Source organism: Anser anser, assembly GCF_964211835.1.
Source record: "Anser anser genome assembly, chromosome: 8".
Taxonomy (NCBI): Eukaryota; Metazoa; Chordata; class Aves; order Anseriformes; family Anatidae; genus Anser; species Anser anser.
The window spans coordinates 18,738,340-18,763,466 of record NC_139728.1 but is presented as its reverse complement, the minus strand read 5'-3'; the positions used below and the strand labels follow the sequence as shown (position 1 = coordinate 18,763,466).

General features: G+C 37.9%; 1 protein-coding gene and 1 long non-coding RNA gene across 5 annotated transcripts in view; one reads left to right on the top strand and one right to left on the bottom strand.

Moving 5' to 3' along the window:
* ADGRL2 (adhesion G protein-coupled receptor L2) overlaps positions 1 to 25,127 on the top strand; it is a 388,201-nt gene that overhangs the window by 111,681 nt on the left and 251,393 nt on the right. The gene's annotated exons all lie outside the window — the stretch shown is intronic.
* Positions 8,397 to 11,120, bottom strand: LOC310903309. 3 transcript variants are annotated; one of them, XR_014587450.1, is made up of 3 exons: positions 9,996 to 11,120; positions 9,822 to 9,921; positions 8,397 to 9,744 (listed from the first exon to the last, which is right to left on the bottom strand). It is a non-coding gene; the product is annotated as an uncharacterized lncRNA (long non-coding RNA). The 3 variants fall into 3 exon arrangements; XR_014587451.1 differs by having other exon boundaries at positions 9,822 to 9,903; XR_014587452.1 differs by lacking the exon at positions 9,996 to 11,120 and having other exon boundaries at positions 9,822 to 9,985.

Sequence of the window (25,127 nt, the reverse complement as noted above, 5' to 3'; positions counted from 1 at the left end):
TTTCTTTTCTGGACTTGTGAGGGGAGGAAAAGTTACTGCCTGTTACAAGCCATTTTGTGGGGGGGAGGGGTAGGTTTGTTGTTGTTCTTTAATTATCTCTGATGTTTTCTAAATTACATAAAATAGAAATAGCTATTGCTGTGATGGTTTTGATGGTTCATGTTTTGGCTGCCACTTCCCAAGACTCTGTAGTATGTCAAGTTTAATACAACACAGGTGAGCCCTAGAATGACTTAACCAGATGCTCACTAAAGGAGACCAGAAGGATTGGAAAGATTTTCTGAAATATTACAAAGATTAGGTGCATACGCACACACACACAACCACCATCAACAACAAATAAAACCAGAAAAATACCAAGCAGGAAAGTTAAGTGAAGTTGAACTACCATTTCCCATGAAGAAATTAATGTTTTAACTGTATTTTCCTTACCAAGAGTATGTGAAACGGTAACAGGAAATGAGAATGAGACCCACTCTGTGCAGAACTCAAAGGCTTTACTTGCCTGTATTTTTTGACCAGTGGCTTTGAACTGTGGCCAATGATTTTTTTTGGCCAAATTCCTGATCAAAACTAGATAGTTAAAGAAATCATATGTAGGCTTGTAGTTCTCCAGTGTCCTGTGTCCTTTTAAGCAAAGGCCGTATTCAGTGTGTGCTTGTGCCGTAAGATATAGCTAAGAGCAAATTTTAATGACTGATTTAATGGCCCTGGAAATGGATGTTGACGGTAGGGATGCTGGAAATACAGGAAACACTGGAGGACTGTTCAGGGTCATAGTCTTAGTGAAAGAGGGTATAGGAATGAGTACCAATATGCAACACACAAATAGCAGTCAGTACACCAAAAAATAATTTTCATTTTGTTGGATCTCTCCGGCTCAGCTTATAGGAATCAAAATAATCCCTGGTGTGATTAAGCAAAAAAAAGAAAAAGAGACACACACACACACACACAAACTGAATAAAAACAATGTGAACTGTTGAGAAAAGAGAGACTCATCAAGGCCAAATTTATCCTCAGCTCTATGTCAGCACAGTCCAGTTCAGGACAATCCTGACTTACTCGTTTTTGTAATTGTCAGGAGGTATTAAGTACTGCTGCTCTGTGAGGAATGAAGAAATATCATCACAGCCAGCAATACATTTTATTGTTCATAGGTGCAAAAAAAAAGGGAGTTGTCCTTCAGGTTTGCATTTTCTTTTTACCCTAACAGTAGAGACTGTGCCAGGATGTTGTAGGCAGAACATTTCATCTTTACCACCATTGAAGAAATATGGTCTGCTCAAGTCAAGCAGCAACAGTTGCTTCCTCAAGGAGACTACTCCAGATCCAAATGCACTAGATGAAACAACACATCAATTTATTTTAGATGAGCATCATATTGTTTATTTGAAGAAGAGATGTAATTACAGTGGAAAACTTAACACTAGCAGAATTTACAAAGAAGCCTTAGTCACTAAGGTGGAGTTTGTGTAGTCTGTTTGGCTTCAGTTGGGCTGACTCATTCCTAAACTAGACTGTGAAGCCTTCCTCTTGGATAATATCACTCTATCCCACACCCATCAATTATTTAAAACTGCTTTTCTGGATCTTTGCATCCATCATCAAAGTAAAGCCTTTCCAAAAGATGGCTAAAATCAGGTTCTAAAGCTCTAAATGGTCAGGCTTAGTTTTTAAGATTTTTTTTTTAATGGATGCATGTGAATTCAAGATTAAATCTGGTTTTCCCTAGCTATACATCCATGTGCAGAGATGAATGCAGTCCACTGAAAGGTTTTGAGACCAGCGCAATACTAGATATAGTGTAGTTGTGAATACACTGCTTAAGAAGCCTGAATTTCACTTTTCTGTCAGAGTAACTGCTCTGGTCAGGAAGCTGGCTGGGACAAATAAAGAAAAAACTGAGTAAGATATCTTCAGAGGAATTCATTTTGCTGTTTCACAGTGGTATTTCCTAACTCTTTACTTTCACTTCTACTTTTTACAATATGTTTTTAAACCAATCTTTCCCATTCTATCATCATATTGACAAAAATTATAAATTTTAGTAAAATGTTTGACATTCTTTTGATTTTGATTTCTAGGTCTAAACCTCTTAGTACATATTATTCTAGCTAACATGGTAAGAGAAAACCTTGAAAAATTTTAAGATAAATGCTGAGAAGTAAAAGATTCAGCAGATAGTCAGGCTCCAAAAACCTCATTTTTTTCTTTAGTGTCAATGTAAGAAGAGGCCACACACACAAAATATCAAATTGAAGTTCAAATTTGTTTATTAAAATAATTAATTTGAACTACTCCTATCAGGGTTATTTGCTGAAGAACGTACATCAGACTTGTGGACTTACTGGTGTCCACAAGTAATGAAAGTAATGAAGTAACAAGTAATGAAACTTCAGTAATTTCAAATGCTCTGTTTATTCCCTGTAGATTCAAAAAGGGGGGTTACTGATAATGTTTAATATAAAACAAATAGAATCCTTCTATAGATACAAATGCACAAGGGAGAGTGCTGCAATCAGTACTCAGTAATATTTGTCCATATGCGATCACAGTTCTTTGCTTAAGAATTGTTTATTCGTTCTGATGCAACAGCAATTAGAAGTCACCCACATAGAAACTCTGAATGCCCTGACAACAACTAAACTTGCAGTGACACTGATAACTGACAGTAACTATGAATATTTCCTTGATGAGACTCCTAAGCCTGTTTTGCAGGGATACACTGACCTCTCACATGAAACTCTGCAAGTTCCCTGCTGCTCACAGTCTGTGGGATATCAGGCTGCCTACCTTGGTCTTGAACTGAGGCAGCAGCACTCCTATCTAGCTGATGTGAGACCATAGTTCTTAATTGTAGTCATGTACAAAGCAGAGACAGGGAGCACAGAATTAAAAAGAAGCTTCTTAGCCACTTCAGAGAAGTTTACAGTTCCAAGGAATGAGGAACAGGAAGGTATCAAAAAGATGCCTCTTACACTGGTAAATTACTGCAGTAGTTTTCAAACAGATAAGAATTAAATCCCTCCCTTCTGACTTGTCCTGATCTTGGATGTACCTAATGTCCTAGGTGGAGATAAGGGACAGGTATTGCTTATAGGAACAGGAACAGTGGGAGAGCTGTGCTGGCTTCTCAGGCAGCTGTGCCCTGGGAACTGAGATGCAGCTGCTTGATTGGAAGTGAGTAACTGAGAGCTTGGCATGCCTTCAGTCCGTCTCACACCTGGAGGTGTTATGGTATGCACTTGTTGTCTTTTGTCCGGGAGATCCGTGTTATGGAGAAGGATGTTCACAGCCTTGTTCGTGGCCAAAGAAAGACAAGTGTGAAACATATGGCAGAGGGAATGACGGTGGGTGGAGCCCTGCAAACCAAGTCTGCTATTTGCACTGGTCTGGCACATTTTTTGATTCATGTAATCCATCCTTTCCTAAGAATGGATATACTTAGTGTTACATTTGAAAAGCTTGTTCTAGTCATTAATAAACTTTATCAGTGTGTGCTCTGTTAAGATTTATTTATATTTTTCTTAAGGCCTAAATATATTTGAGTGGTTAGTAACAGAAACTAATGCATTAGATTTGCAGACAGACTGACATAACGTTATCTTTGAGAAAAAAAATATACAAGTCAAGCAGTGTAGTACATCTTCGATAATATTTGAGTGGGAGCTTTTTTATCAATAATGTAGCTTTGCCAAACACAGAAGTATGCTGGAGACCATGACCTTTGGAAAATAACGTTTAGTGACATTAATCTACATCTAATAGAGGGTTTTGTATCATCACTTTGGTTTATATCTGCATTATTGTAGCATATAGGCTGTCACCTGCATTTATATAACATGAGACTGATTATTCCTTATCGTGCACAAAATGCAGACCTCAGGGAAGAGTTCATTTTGGACCATTTCCAGCGGTATGTGTAAGATGTTAGAAGCAGAGTACTGCTTTTAAGGCTATCGAGTGCAATTTGCACTCTTTTTCTCTTCAGTATGTCTTCCATTTGACAAGATAATTGGCCCCCATAACACATACACGTCCTAGAACACATTCATTACAAAGCTATTGTATTGACATATAGATACAGATATCGGTGAAGGAATGTAGCTGGTATTCTTTATGCAGAAGGGTATATGTGGAATATAGCTTCATAAATAAAATAAAAGTTAGAGATTGTACTGAACTAAAGATGAAGAAACAGAACTGAGAACCCTGCACGTGCAAGTGCTCCACTTGTCAGAGAAAACAGAATGCTCTCTTTCACATAAATAGCTTTAAAGTGGTGGTGATCAGACTTTATTTTTAAATACAAAGTTTTTAAGAATTTTATATTATATTTCAGAATATTGTGTACCTGTGTTACTTTGCATGCATATGTACATACACATGCTTTGAGTGAATGTTTATACAGTGCTCTGAGTGTGTACCTTTCAGGAATATACATATCCTGGAATATCCAATCTCAGTAGTTTATTGTCTATTGTTGCTACAGTTCCACACATTAGGGATATAAAGAATTTACAGTGAAATATAAAGAAAAAAGTAATCTTTGTATATTCTGAAATTACTGTCTCAGACTCAGTACAGAGCCTGAGTTCAACACACTTCAGAAAATATATAAAAATTAATTTCAAATTAATTTTGTTAATTTGTTTCACATAAGTTGGTAGGTAGCCTAAGTTTATGCTAGATTTATGGTATTATAAAATATTATTTGTTATATTTACTCTATTGCTTTTACAGTTATGATTGCTTTTTTATTTTTGGCAGTTTATAGCCTGTACCTTTATGACTCGATAGCAAAACAAAAATGGGCTAGATGTCTCACATTCGACTTTTCTGTCCTTTATGCAGAACATTCTACACAGGTCTTCACATTCAAAACACCTAACAGATATTTGCTATGGTTGTACATAGCTTAAACATTGTAAAAGGATTGGAGGATCAGCTGTGCTGTGTCGTACATCCTGTCTGTCTCTCAGGCTATAGTTTTATACAGTGATATAATCAGAGAAGATCTCATTATAGCAGCATCTAGATCTTGCATTCCAGTTTGGTGAGAGCAGTATATATGACAAATAACAGGGCAAAGCTGGTCATGAAGAAAGCAATCATTCTCTTTAACCTCTGTGATGAATCGTGCTAGGTAAGCTGTGACCTGCTCTTCCTTCAGAAAGCAGTGTGCTTATATCCATTCATGACAGTAACAGTTTATCCATTGGGAAACATTATTTTACATTATTTCCACAAAAGTAGTTTCAAATAATGTGAAGTAAACATATATCAAAGAGAACACTACATAATACTGTTCTACTGAAGCTAATATTGTGCAATTCTGAATCTGGATGGAAAGAAATCTTTCTTTAAAAAAGGCTGTATTTGCCTGGGAGATGCACAGCATTCCCCTCTTTGGCAGCTCTAGGAATTATACCTTTGCTCAGTGGCCTTGATTTGTAGCTGCAGCTAAAAGCAGCTCTGTTCAGTGAAGGTCATTTTTGTTCTCTCCTAAACCTAATACAACATGAATGAAATCAGTGACCCAACATACTCAACAAAATTTGTTTTGTAGGAAGGAGTTCCCAGCCAGCCACCCTTTATTCAGGCCTTGCGTTTGCAACACCAGCTGTAACAACAAGGAGCGAGCATGTTCAGGCCCCATTGTGCTGCCTTGGTGCTACTGAGTGACAAGACCGTGGTGAAGGGTAGAGGGTTTCAAGGTTGCACTGCATCGGTCCAGCCCCAAAGTCTGGCTGAGCACGAAGTGGAAGTGAAAGATTGATGTTCTGGTGCAGTGACTCAGGGCGCTGCTCATTTAAGGCCAGGTGTGAAATATAGAGTGATGGAAACTTGGAGGGACATTTCCTAGGTTAACAGTGAGATGCTGTTTTAAAGTGACAGCTTTACAAAGACAAAGAAATATTTAAATATTTTTTGTTTTCAACACTGGCATCTTTAAATAGCCGTTTCTTTTTACTGATGCCTTGAAACCATGCCTTTTTTTCTGACTGCTTCTCTTGCTGAAATTAGTGCTCTACTTGCTACATACACAGTCAGGAGGATTTTCCAATGCACCCTGTGCTGGGCCATCAGCTGATGTTCAGAGAGGCTGTAATTTTTCTTTAGGATGTTCTGATTCTAGCTGTATGTACTTTTCAGTCTGTAACCCCCTCTCTCTCTATATATATATATATATCAAGGACCAGGAAAGTAGTTTTTAATGCATTACAGTGTGATTTAAAATTATATGGACCTTGATATTATTTACAGAAATATGAATCTATGATAACTCCAGTGAAGCTGGGTTTGCATAAAAATAACTGGAAGCCCATACACACAAATAAGTGACATGAAGTTTTACATACACAGACTATTGATGTGTATGAACTGTCTGCTTGCTTGAACTGTTGTATCCGAGTTAGCTTAGTCTGGGAAGGATAAGGTCCCACAGCATTTTCTTAGTGAAACTTGGGGCATGTGAGGAACATGGAATAGGTTTTGATTTTGCCAGCTACAGTATTTCTCTGTTGTAATACAAAACATGTTGTAGACCTATGCTGACAACAAAGATCTAGGAATATACAACTAGCTCAGTACTGTGCATTTAATTTGAGCGTTCAGTTGTTTTTCCTGGGACCAGTTAGGTGTAAAACTGGACGGTAACATTGCAAAGGTAGCAGAATTGCATGTGCAAATTGCAGTAATTATACGAGAAAATTAAGACTATGCTACAGATTTCTTTTTGTACATGTAGACGCACGCATGAAGTTTAGAAAATCAGTCCAGAAAACTTAAAGCACAAACGAACCACACAGATCAGTAAGCAAACAGCCTGAAAATTCTGCTGTATATGATGTCATCCCTTTGCTGTAGGTCAGAAATAACTTCATGCTGTTAATTATAGGTATTTATCATAGTTCATATGATTTTGTGGGGCCTTGACAGTGATCAAAGGTGGTTCTTTGGACGCCTGTCATCAAGTGAGCTAGTAATTGTGGAATAGCTTATTTACTGAATCTAATATGCCATTAAATAGACTTATTTTACCCTTTTCAGCAGTTAATGTAGTTGATAAAAGGACAGTTTGTTTTAGTAAAGTTGATTCGCTGCAGTCAGGTACCATAATTATGTACACTTAGGTATACTATACGTTTGCACATTAACACATGAAAGTTATATTACAGCAACTTTAAAAGCCTGTCTTACACTGGTAATTGGCAAAGAGGTACAAATTAAGACGAGATGGCCTGTGAAAACTTAATTTTAAAATGAATAACAAATATAACAAAAAATAAGACTGTGAAATCACTATCATACATGCTTACAGTGCACTCAAACTGATTCTTGAAACTATTGTAAAAACAGGAGCTGGAAATTTAGACCTCAGACAAACATGCTGCATTTGATACATGATGACTGCTTTTATAAACCCTAACGAACATACAGAAGAACAAAACAGAGAGGGATTTGAACTGGAACAGAGAAGCAGATAGTGCTACTATTAGATTATATTACAGGTGGGAACTTTATTTTTTCCCTGTTTCTCTGAGCCTGAAAGTCCTTCTGTTCTAACCTTGCACCTGGATTCATCCTCCTTGCTTTGAATCCGCCTGCGTTCTGCCTGGGAAAACCATTTATGCAAAGAATGACCTCTCTCCGGGCTTTACTGCTTGTTTGTGGTGCAGATGAGTGTGCCAGTTCAGAGCCCTCTGTTCGGTGTTGACTAAGGCCTTGAAGAGTTCTTCAGCCCCACTAGGCCACAGAAGAGCCTATTGAGACTGTCAGCCTTTTTTCCTGCCAGCTACTTTTTTTTTTTTTTTTTTTTTAGGTCTGATAAACTCCTGAATTGTTGAAAAGCAGCTGCTCTGAGGAGGATTTAGCTAATTCTCAGGGCACTTCTGGGTGTGTGGGAGATATATTTACGTCTGGACTACGAAGGTCCCTTGCATTGTTAGACCTAGGTGACCTCTTTTTAGATCAAAAAGAGGTTGTTAGAATGCAATTAAAATGCAGTGTTACTTTTCTGTAAAGCCCCAGTAATCCAATCAACAATTCTCTTTCCCCATCTTTTTATCAGTTTCTGTGTTCTCATTTTATTCCTGTTTCAAGTGTTGTCTGTGCAGTAATTTGGTTCTACTTTATCGAAAAATACCTCAGATAGTATTATTGAAACTCTCCTTACTTAAAAAAAAAAAAAAAAGTGTCCTGTCTCCTACTAGCCAGTTCTGCAGAGGTTCAAGCTATTAATTTTCACATATTGCTCGAGTAAGCAGAACTATGTGCATTTGATTTTTCCCTAATAATCTCAGATGTAGTTTTATTGTAATGTAGTACACAATTCATATTGATTAACATGTCTGTAAGTGAGATATGCATTTTATAGACACATTCCAAAGTGAAGCATGAAATCAAACTGTAAATAATTACATTTTTTAAAAGAGTAGGGTTTTTTTTTTTCAGTTCTGTGGCAAAATTTGTACTTACTGAAACAAAGGTTTGATTAAAACTAAAAACAAATTTACATTTGTAGGAGTTTCAGCACTGTTGTTTTCAATTTGTTATATGCCTTTACCTGGCATGCTATTTCACCCTTCATGACACACATCAATACCTTCTTTATGTCTGGCTATTACCACTCATTTAAAAATCTATTTTACATGATTCTTTCAGCCAAAAATGGACCATAATGACATAGAATAGAGCCTGTGCTTCATAAATTCTCCAGGAATCAATACTTTGGCTGGGAATTTGTCAGTCTCACAAAGCTATGCATCATTAAACTTTACTATTATTACAGTGGACTCTGCTTCAAAGTTCACTACCTAGCTGATATTGGATGAACCCATTTAAACCAAGGAAAAGATACGAGGCACAAATGCTTCTGCACTGACATGTATTTATCCAGATAATGTTTAATTTATGAAATATAAGTAGGTCTTAAACTGCTTATTGGTTTATGGGCAAAGTTCAGCAATATCATCGTTAAAGACTATATGCTGATTACAAGTTATTGGCAAATGACTTTAAACTGAATCCATTCAGATTATTTCAAATATGACTTATTCTGCCCATAGGATCTTATACATTAATCACACAACAATAAATTTGTGAACACAAACATCCATTTGAATGCAGAACATTTTCCAGCCAAACCACATTAGCAGCTTTCTTATTGCTATTAGCTATAGAGATTTTTTGTCCTTATTCCTATTTGTAAAATGGGTTTTCTCAGTAAAAATACAGGTATTTGTGCAAATGGAAGTATTTGTTGCACACTGTTGATCGTGTCCTCTGCCTCAGTATTCTGTGTGAAATATTTTAGCTCCCTTACTAAAAGCAAAGATTTTTACATGGCTCCCAGACAGAATAATGAACAAATAATGACATTCAGGAATTTATGGGTGACACACAAGAGGAAGACTGTTTATTTCTACTGCTCAATATTACTCTTGAATACTGAAAACACACCCACAATTTAGGATCAGTTTACACAAGGCTTATAAGCAGAAGAAAAGCTAAATTCAGAAGAAGATTGTTTGTATGCAATAAATGAAACAAGCTGTATTTGTCTGCCTCAAATGCTTGCTTGACTGACCAGTTCTGGGATTTGAGAGCTCTTGGGTCCCTTTGGGCAGCCTTCTTCTGCTCCTTCACAGTGCTCCTGATCCAAATAACAGTGTTCTCAGCTGAGAGTACTTGTACTGGCACCCATGGACATCATGCTGTACTGACTTGCTGCGAGTACTTGAGAAAACAGAATCAGGTTTAAATAAATGCAAGGATTAACTGAATTAGCTCAAAGGTTTCGTGGTTGTTCCTACCTACACAGAAACATGCAAGGCTCCAGTGAAATCACAAGCTTCTAAAAATGCAAATGTTTTTGTTAGTCCCCCAAGAAGTCACCTGCAAAAAGATAAAGGACTAAATCAATGGTTTGTTGGCAGGCACATACCCAGGCACCTGTCCTTCCTTTGCTCTCCTTGGGATTGCCACACCTGCCTGTCTGCTGCCTCAGCATCCTCTCTCACACTCAGGAGATCAAAAAAGGAGAAAACAAAAAGGGTCATTAGTTAAGAGGTGCAGGTGTGAAGAGGCTTTCTAAGCCATAGACTTGGCACACCTGCTCCAAGGAGCATTGCTGGGAATTGGGATAGGTGTACTGATCTCCGGGCCTTGCCAGGCTTGCAGGGATTGCCAGGTACAAACACTGCATATTGTGTGTTTGCAGGAGGAAATAATTTAGTAGTGGTCTCACTGCATCTTTGTGTGGTGATCCAGTGCACTCACAATCCAGGGCAAATTATGCAATTGTGATCTCTTGCACAGCTGTAAATGAGCTGCAAAATGAGCTCTCACAAAGCAAGAACAATTTCTGCAGGCCTCAGATCAGATATAAAGCTTTCATTTTAAAAACTGGGCTCCTACTTTGATTGCCTTGACTATTTCTCTTCTTCTAAGTCTTAAATAATGAAAAGAACAAACATAAAATAAGTATGTTGGGATATCTGATTCAAGTTTACCAGGCTTCTCTCAAAGATGTTCATTTCACTTGCTTTTTTAACAGGTATTGGGGCTCCTCTTACATACTTTTTTTCCAGAGCAGATTGGGTTACTGGATTGTTTGCCAGTGTTTTGATAGTATCTTAAAGGTGTCCGCAAGATCAGGTTTATCATTCTGGGCCCAAGTTTGTATGAGGATTTTGTTAGGTACCAAAGTAACTGTGCAGGAATCGATGTTCCAATAGCACAGTACTAAAGATGCTGCTTAGAAATCATTAATGATCCACCAAAACCTACACCTTTTACAATTCACTTGAATTACTGTCACAGCTAAGAATCAGATATATCTGTAATCTCTCATGTACTCCTTATATATTTTTCTTTCTATACATAAAATATATGTTATATAGGTTTCTCATCACAGAGGATAATACTTGAACACTGTAATTTATACAGTGGAAGTTGAAAGTAAAATAGAGAATAGGGAATGATATAAAAATAGTAAGATGACTTAAAAAATAGGGGTGTATGCGGCATGGCTGATAGAAGATCCCTAAGGTTTTAGAGAAACTATTCAGCTTTTCATTAGTATTGAGCACTTCCTCAGGGACGCAGGCTACACAGAAGTGGAAAGATAAACTTACCCTTTCACACAATCCTGTTCAAAACCTTTCATAGCATTTCCAAGTCAGAGGATATGACAAAGATACAACTGTTGTCTTCATTATTGTCTTATTATTATTTCATTTATAACACACACTTACATGCCTGGCATTTCACAGATAAAAGGCAATGCAGGGCCTCTATCCCTGACATCTTACAATCTAAATCTAATCAGCACAAATCACACAGTAAGTAAAGCCACTGTCATCATGGGTATATCTCTGCAGAGAAAAAAAAAAGTGTGAAAACAGAAAAAAGCAAAAAAGGTTTGCTGGGAAATGTTTGATTTTTCTTAGCTTAATTTCTTTAGTAATACTGGCCTGGTAAGGGGAAAGGAGTGGCAGTGGGCTGTTCTCAAGCAATGGTGAGAGGTAGAAAGGGAAGATAAAGAAAACTGAAGGAAGAAAATGAGGAGGTGAAGGAGGGGGAATGAGGTCATTGGATGCACTAGGGAAATGTGGAAAGGGGTTGACTGCTTGAGGCGGAGGCAGCAGCCTGGAAGAGTATGAAGTCGCAAAGAGACAAAAGGAGCACAGTACAGGGCAGAGTCTGCTCAGTGAACACGGAGTATCTGGGGAAGCAGTAGGAAGCCAGAAAGGAAAGTCATTACAAGGTATTTTGTAAGGTAAGTGCTGATATTTTGAACTGAGAGTTAGTGAAAGAAAAGACTTTGCAAGCTTCAGATATGTGGAAGTGTGTGGGACAGATTCTTCTTCCAAAGCATCTGTATAAATGGTGCTCAGCTATTGCTACAGCCTTTGGGTTGAAACAGCAGACGTGTCTTTGCATGAGCCTTTAGAGTCTAAGACTCTTTGTGACACATGCTGAATCTACATTGGGCCAAGCCAAAAGAAACATCGCTGCTGTCCCTCCCATAGCCTACTCACCCATTTGGTCCCTAGCTGCCTGAAAGATGAAACCTTTCAAACCTCCTGTGAAGGTCATCTTTTTATGCATGAAGTACAATACAGACCCATTTGAACATCAATAGTAAGGTTTCCATAGATGTGGTGAAATGAGTTTCATTGAGGCTGTCTGTGGCTACCAGCAATCCCTGTGTTTTAAAATGTTTTGTTTTGTTTTGTTTTTCATTAATGGTGCCACGTAGGGGATTCTGATATGCTTCTCATTGACTCCAGCATGCCTAGTTTTAGCCTTCTCCATCTATTGAAGTATGCAGTTCTACCAATGTTGCTTTAGACTTTCGAAGGTCAGAATCAGGCATGATTTTGTAACTATCTGCCTAACAGTCTGTTGTGATGACATTTGAGGAACATCTAGCATATTTCAAGTGAATATATTCCTGTTAGACTGCATGAAGAGTAAGATTTATATGGGATTTTCGCTATTAAATGCTCTACTGTGTTTTAAAAATTCCATGTATTTTGATATAATTCCATATTTTATTTTATAGATTTTTCAGAATTTTCTCAATTATATTTACTGTACCTGCAGCCTTGTTTTCTTCCACAAGTTATTTGTTTGTAGGCATTTGTTTTTAGACACCTGTTTCATACCAAATGCACTTTGCTTTTTATTTTATAGTCAGTGCACAGCAAAACATTCAGATAGACTTATAGATGCTGCGTTGTTTAAGCAGCTCAGAATTTATAAATCCTTTTCAAAGTGTCATTCAATAAATAAGTAATTATTTTGTCTAAAATTTATTAAGAGTAAATGGTTAGTGGGAACAGTTCCTTCTCTAAATCCATAGTGCTTGAAGTCCTTCCTATGCTGCCTTTATCATCCTTGCAGAGTTCAACGATTACATATTTGACTTCAATTTACAGAAGCTTACCACTGGGGTAAAGGTAATATATTTGGTGTTTTGATATAATCTGTTTTGTGAGCACTACTGTCAATATCTATAAACTTCTCTCAATACACCACACGAATGTTAACATTTTCCTTTTGACTATTATTACCTCTAAAACAACAAGGATGTTCAGGAGGGAAGAGGGAGAGGGATGTTTTGGATGATTTGTCAGTTACAACCCAGGGGAGTACAGATGCGACTAGTCTTATTTTTATATTTATTGTAAAATTAAATGTTGACATAAGGTCTGAGGGATTTGCATGAATACAACAACGTCATTATTAAACAGCTGGGATCCTTGAATTTTTCAAAACTAATTCCAGGGGAAAAAAAAAAATGAAAGCAGAGCTCATGTGATAGAGTGTAATGAATAGTGCCTCTTGTTTTCTCAAGAAATTATTCTGCACTCTTGAAAAATTATCAGCAGTGGTAATTTCAGTGCTTCTTTCATTTAATACTTTTTGCATTATTCACATGAAGTCCATAAAGCTGTGCAATGTGCACACTGATATCCTTTTTGCTATGCCAGGTGCCAATTTTATTGCAGAATATAAATGCATGCTATACAGAGGCCCATTTGTCTCCTCAGACAATAATGAGATATGTTTGTGTTGTTTTAAATAGTGTTGGCTGTATTAAAACATCTGGTTGCAGAGAAGGGGTGTATTAAGCAAAGGGTTATGCTCGTGTCTGCTGGCATATTCAGGACACAAGGTCAAATTTTGCATTAAATTGGTGAATGAAGGGTGAGAAGTCGAAGACAGGTGTCCCTGGTTGTGCTGTCAATTGTTTAAAGCCTCACATCTGCTGGCAAACTCGCTGCAGCCAAAACCATTAATGGACCAGAGCTGTGTAGTTAGTGTATGTGCTAATTCCTTCCCCATACAGTTGATGCGTCTTTTATACAGCAGTCCATAACCTTAACTGCTCTCCTCTGGTAGAACCTTTGGGGAGCTGTAGTGCAAAGACAATTTGCTCTCAGTAGAGGTGGAGGCTCTCCCAGCGCCCAGCTTTGTGGTCCATATACTCACCACAATAAGCAAGCATGGATGAGCAAGTGCGTGTATGTTAAAAGCACGTACACTCACTGAATGAAATTCAGAAAGTCTAGTAAACATCCTGTCATCCAGACTGGAGATAATATATAATTATCCTTTTTATTCTATTGCTTGCCACCCAAATTGTGGTTGCATCAGTGTGGGTAGTTTCATTAACTTCTGAAAGAGTCCTGTTGAATCCCTTCCCTTCTCATTAAGCGGGCCGCTGAAGGGTCAGTACAAGTGAGAAGCCCCAGACAGGTGGTACTAATTGTGGAGTCAACTATTAGAAACTTCTCTGTTCTTCCTGGAGCAGCCAGGCAGATCGATGTTCACAGCTGTTCTTAATGCTATCAAACACTCTTACCACCAGCACACACCTTATGCAGGAAGTACTGCATACAGAATATGGGTAAGAAATGGTTCTGCTTATCAGTGAGACGTCTTTAGCTAACATTAGTAGCCACACTTCCAAATTTTTGAAATGAAAGATTTGTCAGAGATTTGCAGACAAGTTTGCTTCAAGCCCTTTCTCAGTTTTCAAATCTACACTTCTCAGTTTACTGAAATGGTAAGGGATGCCAGACTGCTATTCACAAAATCCCAAAGGGCTGACAAGAAGCAGTCTATTATTTTTTTTTCTGTCTGTCTGTTGTCAGTCCTTCTTTCAAGCATGGAGTTTCAGCATTAATGTTTGGAAAGCGAGGTCTCCTCATCATAGCACTCTGGATTCCCTTGAAATATTTGCAATTTGTCAGTAAAACTTCCAAGGTTTCAGAGGCACGAGAGCACAATGCATCATCTTTCCAAATTTCATTCACTCCCATCTTTGCAGTTCTTAGGAAAATGGAAATCATGGCCAAATTCTTGTCATATCCCCTTACACCTATTCTGTGTGTCTTGTACTCCTGCTTATTCAGTCAAGTTAGGGAACAAAAGCTTGTGCTGTGCATTCACCTCCTTGTTCCAGCTGTCCAAACTAAAGGCTGTACTCTGAGCCAGGCTATTTCCTCACATCCATTTCTTCTTTGGGAAGAAAGAAGGAAGGATGAGCCTGGCCTTCATACCAGCACTCTTTTCCCTCCCTCGTATAGGCACTGTTCTTCTCTAGCTGACTGGGGCAGCTAGCAAGCCAGATGAGTGGAAAAAAATGACTTTTTCAACTGCAGCAGTGTAGCTTTTATGGAGCAAAGAGAGAGAAATTGAAGAATTATTTATTTCTGAGCAACAGAAAAGTTGCATTTCTATGTCAATTATAGAAGGGACTACTGCAATATCCTGTTGGCTACAGCCTGTCTCTGAACTGACCCATCCTTACCTGCAACAAATCTTCCACAAAACTGTGATCTTTTATTTTTAAAATTCTAGTCTTGGAAAATACACTGCTATTACATGTTATGCCTTATTCATGACTGAAAAGTTCAATCTTGCTTTTAGGGTCTAGGAGACAAATTTATCCCTCTTGGTGGTACAGAGAGCCTTTAATAAAGCAAACTCTTTTCCTCCACTGAGCAGAAGGAAAAAAGGAATGACTGGAAAAGGCCTTAGTGAATTGGGGCACCTCTAGGGAGGTCTCCAAGCTTCAGTAAACAGAGCCGAGAAAAGCTGGGACGAGGTTGATCTAATGAGTGCATCATGACCCAATGAATCAATTGGCTGTTCCAGCTGTGCTTCGCCTCTGCAGCTTATTTGAACTGATTTGTTCTGCCAGTTTATTGATACAACTGAGTGATTTTCAGAACTCATCCTTGTTGTTTAAACTCTCCACAATTTCTCCCTAATTATGTCATCTCTACGGTCATCTTTACAGCCCCAGCACGTGACTGTGCTCACCTTCTTTCATATTAAGCAAAGAGCTTAGGTCCCTGTTCACAGCAATTTCCATCACTGATTGTAAAATTAGGGAATCTAAGTTAAGGACCAAGCTGGATTTTGCTCAGGATGGTGCTTAAGTCATGATCTTTTGAGTACTGATAGGCTGCCTCTGTTCAACAAATTTTCTGTGCAAAGACACACATAGTGGAAAAGAGCTTTCTTATTGGGAATGAATTTTAGAGAATTTCATCGTAAACAACAGTTTGGTATGCCCTTGAGATATGTGGAAATAGCAGGGACATACACCACAGAAAGGCCTTGCTGTCGGAATAGGAGTGCTTAGGCTGAGCTAACCTGCCAGTTTAGGTGTAGATGCCAATCACCTATGCTAGCCGTGCAGTGTAAACATCCTGGGAATTAAAGTGCAAGTGCTGAGGCACATCCCAATGTTTTTCTGCAGTCTTCAATTTCGACTGACTTCCAGTAAAAGTATAAGATGTTGTTATGGCCAAATGCTTACTGAAAGCTAAACAAACTAAGCAGTCTTAAAAAAAAAAAAATGTTCTAAAAGACATAAAAGCAATTAAAATCCAAACTCAGGATGGAAAATAAAATTAATGCCATCATTGGTTCTTTAAATACCCTTTCTGGGAACCTAAAGCAAAGAGATTTTTAAAGTTTGAGGGTCCAAATTTTTTGTTCTTGGGGGAGGGTGTTCTGTTCTCAGGCATCTTCTGGAAATTCACTGTGAGTTTTCTTACATAGCTTTTGCAGAATTTGATACCTCAAGACTAAATCACCACATCATACATTTTAGGTTTTTTAAAAACCTTGGAAAGGCTTTCTGCATCATTTAAGGGCCACTTAGACTGTTTCTGACATGTATATTAATGTGAACTGTGACTCTCCCCATGAAATTATTTTCACTTAGCATACAAGAAATAGAGAACATTGAAGCAGAAATAGTTTTTTGTTTCTTAATGAGAACCAGTACAGTTCTAAAGATAATCAGATTATTCAAAATGTTAATTACTCTAATTTGCTGCAGTCTGTCTGATACAAGCTAAAGTTACATATTGCTTTTCCCTCCTTCCCAGAAATGGCATCACTGTGTGTTTCCAAACTTTTAAATATACATATTTTTTTGTTAAGATTTCTAAAAGCACTGTTTTCTGCAAGGTAAAAGGTGCCACAGAAAAGAGGATGTCTTGGCTGAGTTCACACTGAATGAAGAAAAAGGAAGAGGAAGAAAGGTTAAATGGCTGATTGTCAAATCATTTTCTGTGTTCAAAACTACTCCAGTCCAACTCGCATTGAATGACATCATGTAAATTTTATCCAAAATGTTTAACTTATTTTTTTAGGTAAATACCTGAATCCATACTTAAGCATCTGAAAAAAGGTGACCCAGTTCCTTAAGTACTGAAATCTTTCAGTCTCCTTTAATTTATAATCTGCACCATAAAATTACTCTGGCCTTGTTTCAGTGCTAGGATGTATACTACAATTAAATTTGGTTCTTGAGGTTGAACTTGGCTCCTATGGCACACTCTTCTCTCATTGTTTTAGCTTCTTGCAGCTTTGTAATATTGAAACATAAGGAGATGATGAGATAATCCAGATAGGCAAAATTTGTAAATTATCAGTTTTATTTGGCTTGATATGCAGTTCTGTCATTTGCTTGTAGGAGGAGATGGAGATCCATATCTATCACTCACTAAAAGCAATTTTGTTCAAGCAGGACCATTGTTCCTGGAAGTGAGGAATTGTTTACACGCAAAAAAGACGGCCACATGAATTGTAGGAGAGTTGTTGCAAGCTACTAACATTCCTTCTGAACTTTCAGAAGGTTTATCTTTTAGTAGCTGATTATCATGGAAATTAAAATCTTTTCTGTCTTTATCTGGCATCCTCTGACTTCATCATGCATCATCTCTTCCCCTCAAGGTAAGAGCCATCATCTGACTGAGATGGGTTGTACCTCCATATCTGTGTCAATCAGTGTAGGGGCGCATGCTACACCAGCTGGTGCTAATGAGAGAGGAGGCAGGAGATTTAAGGAAGGAAAGTCATTTAAGATTTTTCTACCTATGAAAGCTATGGTTGCAAAGTTATCATCAATGTAAGCTTCACCATATTTCACTCTGTATATACCTCAACATTAGTCATTTCATCTAAAAAATCACTGCTAGAGGTGCAAGAGTAATTAATTTTTGACCTTTCAGAAGACTGCAATAATTCTAATTGTGCAATGGTGTTTTTTATGGTGGGAACACTTATTTCCTGAAGTTGGATTTTGATTGACAAATTCATTTCATGTAAAAATATCACGTAGCCATCAGGTGGTTAAAAGCTTTCAGCTGTTTCTAGCCTTGCCTGGATTTGAACCAGTGACCTAAAGGCAAAAAGCTTTGTATCTCATTAGCAAAACCCTCAGCTATGCTCTGCACCCATTCAATTCAATTCAGTTCAATTTAAATGAAAAAATTTAGCTGTGATATGAAACATAAGAGAAGCGTTTTACATTTAATTTTCTGCGTGTGTGTTTTTTTAAACATTGGTAGATGGAGAGAGTTTCAAAAGAGAGATGATTTTTTAAAAAATTAACATGTAGCCGCTGCCATAAGTGTTTAAATGTCAGAAAACTCTAATCTAAGCAGTGTTATTTCCAGCTGTGACTAAAGAAAAAGCAGGAAAAAAGCAGCTTTGCTTCTTTGCTGTTCTAACATATTTCTAATAATAAAGATCATTGTCTTTGAACTCTCCCAACCTTACTCTGCTCTCCTTTGCTAAAGCCATTAAAATGATTAGAACCTCAAGCAGGGTTACAGTGTTAAAATGCTTGACTTTTTTCTTTCTCCAAACAAAACAGGCTGGTTTTAAACATGGCACACATCACAGTAATCCAGTCTAACTCTTCTATCAGTCTGGCTGAGTTTCTTCAACAGATTTGCCCAAAACTGTGTTAAAAAACATAAATCACTGGATTAAACTTGTATAGAATGATGAAAGCTGAATTCATGTATATACATGTGGTGGTACAAATGGACTCTTTTATTATTTAACCTGAATGAAAGCAATAAATTTGAAACAGGTTTAACTGATGATATTGGTAATCCACAACAGATTTCATAAATGTTCTTGAATGAACATTGGTTTTGTTGAGTAATCTCTCAGATTAAAGAAGGGACAGATAACTCAAACAGTCTGTTGAGATTCATATTATTTTCTTGTTTAAGTTTTGATCTGAATGAAAACTGTAATTGTAATTGCATTTTTTAGTTATTAATTAATAGAATACTTGCATTAAATACCTATTAAATGTCTAGAAAGCCAAGATGAATCCTCTCCAGAACAGACATTCTCAAGATCAGAGAATCTTTTCACTGAAGTTAGTTTAAGTTCCATTTAAATGTAGAATTTAAATTCAGATTGGTAATTTTTAGGAGTCTTTACAGACTGTGTTAATTCCCCCCTTGGATTGTAGGGAACATGATTCTCCTATAATTTATTCCGTCCTATAATTTAGGAAGCCCTTTCCTGGCAATTATGTGAAAGCAATATTTAGCTGCAGGGAACCTTTACAGTGATTTGAATTTTCTAGATAAGAAGGACTTAAGCATAAGCAATTGTGGGTGTGTGCTGACACAGGCATCATTACTACCTTTGTCTCCATTTGATAGTGATGGAATATGTCATACAAATATATGGCAACAATACGCTAATCAAGAATATTTCACCTATGGGAAAAAATTATACTGAAGAATAAGTGATTGTTATATCAACAGATTACTGAGATAACCAAGCTGGACTAAAACACTCGAACTGAAAAATAATGGTTAAGACTTGCCCCTGCTGAAATCAATGAAAGAGAAAATCAGAAGCAACATTTGCAATGGCTGCAGTAGTGCTAGGAGTCTTCTGTGTCTTCTGCATGGGTGTAATTTGAATGGGAGGAGAGGAGATTTAGAATCAGCCCTGTGGAGGTTTAAGCAGCTGATTTTGTTAAGGAGCTGTTTTGACATTCCTATCTTTCTTGTCATGCTTTCTTTTTTTAATGAGATACACAATACCAGGCTTCTGTTTTTATATTTTAGACCAACCCACTTGGCTCTCACATCTAAAAAGATGGGCTGGTATGTAAGCTGTGAAAAGAGCAAGGCAGATTGATGACTAGTAAAGTACACATGGATATGTACACATATTCATACACAGTGCAGGAAAAGCAGGAAAAGGAACTACAAACATGGAGCTTTTAATAAGTATTGCATCATGTATTCTATGTATTGCTTTAAAAAAAAAAAAAAAGAGCATAGTCATTCCTGTGCTTCTCATCAAATGTTTTTGATGCACAGATTTAACATATTTGGTTATTTAGACATATGTTTATTTGACAGGGAGAAAAATGACTCAAGTGAATTATTCTCTAATACCAATTCAGCACGATATTTAATTGTCTGCTTAAAGTATCCAGGTTGTCTCATCTAGAACAATGAATCCTCACGTGGTTTGTTATGCAGGTGCGCAAATAGATATCACTGAACTCATGAAGCTGTGTGGCACAATATTTCCCATGTCATAGATGTTCCTCAAATTTTACTTGCCTGTCAGTAGGAGTAAAATTTGCCGCATGCTGCATTTTTTCCTGCTGTGTATGTTTTAATTCCTGAACCACACTCTCCACATTAAATATTTCACTATGACAATTCCAGTAACATTTTCTAATCACAAAATAATATTTACCATCTTCCCCCATGCGGTTTTCAGAACAGAGGGAGCTGCTGCAGTTCTGTAGAGGTCGTGAACCTGCTTGATGAAGCACAGATGAATATAAAGTATTCTACTGAGCTTAACAGGCTTTATTAATGTGCAGATCCAATACACATTTTTATTTAAATTCATCTAAAGGCTAAAGGACACATTTTTCAATTGTTATTTTGCATTTAGTTTTGTGAGATTAGTTTTGCGTGTTTTTTAAAAAGAAGCGTGATTAGATATCTACAAATTACTTTCCGTTAATTATAATCACTGCACCTAATTGTGCTTTTGGACTTTTAAGGAAAGAATCAACCAGCAATTTAATTTGAAATAGATTTCTACAAGATTCTCTGTATAAAGTAGAACTGCTTCTCGTCCCTAATCCATACATTCAATCTTGGTTTTGACTAAGACCCAGACTTTACATTTCTTTCTCTTCGAAAGGTTAAAAATAATTCTTTGAATAGATTTTTCCCCTTATTTTCAGCATCTCACTCTCTAATAGAATTCCATCCATAAACAGGAATGTGGTGTCAAACCATTGCCACTGGGGAAAGCATTTTCAAAAGGTCTAAGTCAGTCTTTCTGAACCTTAGTCATGTTCATACTTGGTTTGTGACTAGTTTTTTTTTGTTGTTGTTGTTTTGTTTGTCTGTTTGTTTTAAAAGAAACTGAATGAACTAAAGATTTAGACAAGTACTTGTTGAAATTTTTGCAAAACTATATGTTGGTTTCAGTGAAAGACATGCCTTAATCCAAATGTGTAGTTCTGTAACTTCTCATTTTATATGCATCTTTAAGCACCTAAGTCACTGAAGTCTTTGGCACACACTTTGCAGATCTGCTGTGTGAGATGTTATCATATTCCAGTTTGCTGTTTCCCAATGCTGAAGATTGCCGGTCCCACTGGAGAGCTGGCAGGTTTGGACACACACCCACATCTCAGTCATGTCAGTAAGGAGTCTAAGGGCTTTAGTTTAAACTGCTGACCAAGGCACCTTTAATCTAAGCTTCAGGACTTTGCATTTAAGCAGTCAAGAAGCACGTATGCATTCCATTCCCCATACTCAGCAGAGGGGCAAAGCAGATAGTGAGAGAAAGTATCTGGTAATTTTCTGCTATTACATTTGCTGCAGCCTATTGGCAATTGCATTTAGTCATCTGAATTCCCATCTTCAAACATGTCCTAGGCATTCCTAAGGAATTAGTTCTTCTTAATGTATTTAGGTGCTGAAACTACAGCAGGTTGTTGCCAAGGAGTGGCATGTTACCGTCTGCACTGGTGAAAACACAACTGAATAGGCTTTGGCTGCCATTTCTCTCCTAGTGTAAAATCTTAGAAAGAAATGGAGCATTGCTTCCTGAAAAGTAGTAGTGAGATGCCCACTGAGCAACTTTGCAGATGCCAGCCCTGCCATCTGGCAAAACACCACACACTGCATGCCAGCAATATATCCCAGACACAAGCTAAAATGAATTGCATACAGCATTCCAGAGCTCCTTTTATTTATCAGTGGAGAAAAGATATGTATGCCAATTAGGATTAAGCTGTTGTTTCTATAATATAAAGGAGCCAGCCAAAATAGCAGGACTTCTGCTCTATAACCAGAGCCATTTTCTGGCACTGAAGCTTCAGCTGCTCACCAGATCCACCAGTCCATTTTTCTGATGCTAGGTAGGGGCAAACAGCCATTCATTTTGCTTGCCCTCATTACCTTCTCATTTGTGCTGAATCTATTGCTAATAAGCATACTTAATTTCAGAATGTGAATGTTTCATTTCACTGAAGCTTTAGCTGCTTATATATTAAGTCTTAATTTGTGAACCCTTGGCATTGACATCTGGTTACTTAGGTTATAGGACCAGAAAACTGCAGAAAGAGTTGGCATAGCTTGGGGATTTTAAGTCACCTTTATACTTTTTGATCCTGAAGTATTCTAATTATGAAGCATGTCAGACCTGTTCTTAGGGCGCTCTGTGGCACCAAGGAGTCATTGCATCATCCTGAAGACTGCATAGGTGCAAAGTCATTACTTCCCTCTAGCTGTGTCATCTTTGCTAGTTCTGAGGTTTCATAGGGAAGTAAGGTTGTTGTCAAAGGTGGTTTTAGAAGAGCTTTGCATCAATGTAAATATGTTATCAGAACATCCAGCTTCATAACTGTTCTTTGTTATGCTGCTTCATATAATTCAATGAAAAATTAAAAGGCAACCGTATCTTGTTACATATAACCACTGGAAAAAAAAAAAAGGCAATTAAACAGGCTTGTCATCCTGATGAGGAAGTCTTTAAACTATCTAGGCTGGGTAGGGAGAGCTTAACTTGCATTTAAGTGAGAGAAAAGAGGTTGGCATGGTAGGTACATGGGTGCTAAATGGGTGCTGCTAAACAATGACAACAGATGCAAATAGGGCTGTAATTTATTGCCCCACTCTTCACTGACAAGGTCTCCTATTCACCTGAGACTAAGCACACAGGATTGGAAGAGGACAGGAACTACAAGCAATGGAAGAGGATCAAGTCAAAGTTCTCTTGAGAAGTTTCGATCCATGGCAGTCTACAGGACCAAATAGACGGGACACATCCAGAGATGCTGAGAGAACTGCTTGATGAACTGGCTTCATTGTGCCCTGTGAACTGGCCTTTCTCCATCACCTTTTAAAGGTCACAGAAATCAGGGAATGACTGGAGAGAAACAAAAGTCATATCCATCTTCAAAGATGGCAAGAAAGACAATGCAGAAAGACAGCTAAGTGCTGGGGATCCTTAACTTGGTCCCTGGGAAAACCAAATGTGATCTCGGAAGCAATTTCTAGGCATATGAAGGAGAAGAAGGTGGTTGGGAATAATCAACAAGTACTTAAAAAATAAATCATCCTTTACCAACCTGTTTGATATCTATGATGAAATGAGTAAATCTGTAGGTGGATGGGGGGGCAGTAATGAGTGTCATCTACAACGATCTTAGCAAGGGTTTCAACACAGCTTCCCTTGTATCCATGTTGGGACATCCCAGTTTAGATGAGTGAACTACTAGGGTGAAAAACTGGTTGCATCATCCAGCTCAAAAGGTTATGGCTTATGGTTACTACTCTACTTGGAAAGTGTAGTTCCTCTGCAATCTATACTGGGACGTCTCCTGTTTCATATCTTTATCAGTGACCCGGGGGAAGAGACACTCATCAATTTTGCACACCTAGCAACCTGGAGACACTAGGAACTGGGACAATGAGAATTAATTTCAGCAAGAACAGATGTAAAGCCCTGCACCTGGGAAGAAATTACACCCCTGATCAGTACAGGTTGAGGACTGCTCCACAGCAGCTCTGCAGGAAGGGACGTGGGGGGCTTGTTGGACAACAACTACACCTATTGTGTCATCAGCGTGTCCTGGCAGTGATGAGACCTAACAGAATGAAAGGGTCATATCACCAGGAGCATAGCCAGTAGATCAAGGGAAGTGATGATCCTCCTTTAATCAACGTTTAATCAACGTCTGCTAGGCCATCTCCAGTTTTGGATGCACCAGTACAAGACATTGACAAACTGAATCAAGTTCAGTGGAGACAAGATATCAGGTGCTGGAGCACTAGGCCTGTGAGGAGAAGCAGAGGGATGGGGTTTGTTCACCCCATAGAAGAGATGGCTCCAAGGGAACCTAACAGCCCGGCAATACCTACAATGAAGTTACAGAAAAGATACTGCTACGCTCTTTACTGAGGTGTGTAGAAGGAGTGTGAGAGGCAACAGTCATAATTTGGCTGAGGGAAGGTTCTGGCTGGCTGCAAGAGATTTTCTTTTTTTTATGCTATGAAAGTAGTTGACCAGAGAGGTTTAGGAATCCTCCAAAGAAAAAGATATTCAAACCTCAATTCCTGCTTACAGTTGAATTCTTAGCTATTTACTCTAAATTCAGTTTTGGGACAGCTTTACACAGGAATTTAGACTAAGTGACCTTGCCAGGTCCTTTCCAACCTGAATGATTTTATGATCTTTGATTTTCAAAGTTTAGCCTTGCAAATTCTAACTATGCAAACTGTTTATTCTTACATGCTCTTGACTTGTAGAGCAGATCACATGTACAAAATGTGCAGGATCTGTTCCAGGCTGCCTAAATGCAAATATGGATATGATATAAGTGGAAAAGAGGAAAAATTTTCCAAGGGCAATAATTTGGTGCTGTTTCAGCCTACCTGCCTTTCTGTACTTTATCATTCAGCCACCATATGCTAACAGTGGATTTCTTTGTGTCAAAAACCAATTAATATAATTATTAAGTATATTAACTGAGGTACTGAAGATACTGAGTACTGAAGGTTTGCGCATTAGCTCAGGAAGGAGAAGTTCTTTGGCACAGGTAGTTCTATAATTGTGATGTGTTGGAAGAATTCAGTATTAGATGATCCTCTATGATGAGGGTTAGGATTCAAATTAGTACATTGGCCTGAAATATAAATTATGTAAGAGCAGAGGCTGTCTCAGGTGCCAGATGGGTCAGATAGATTACACTTCATTAGCCACCTGGGTCAGGTATCCTG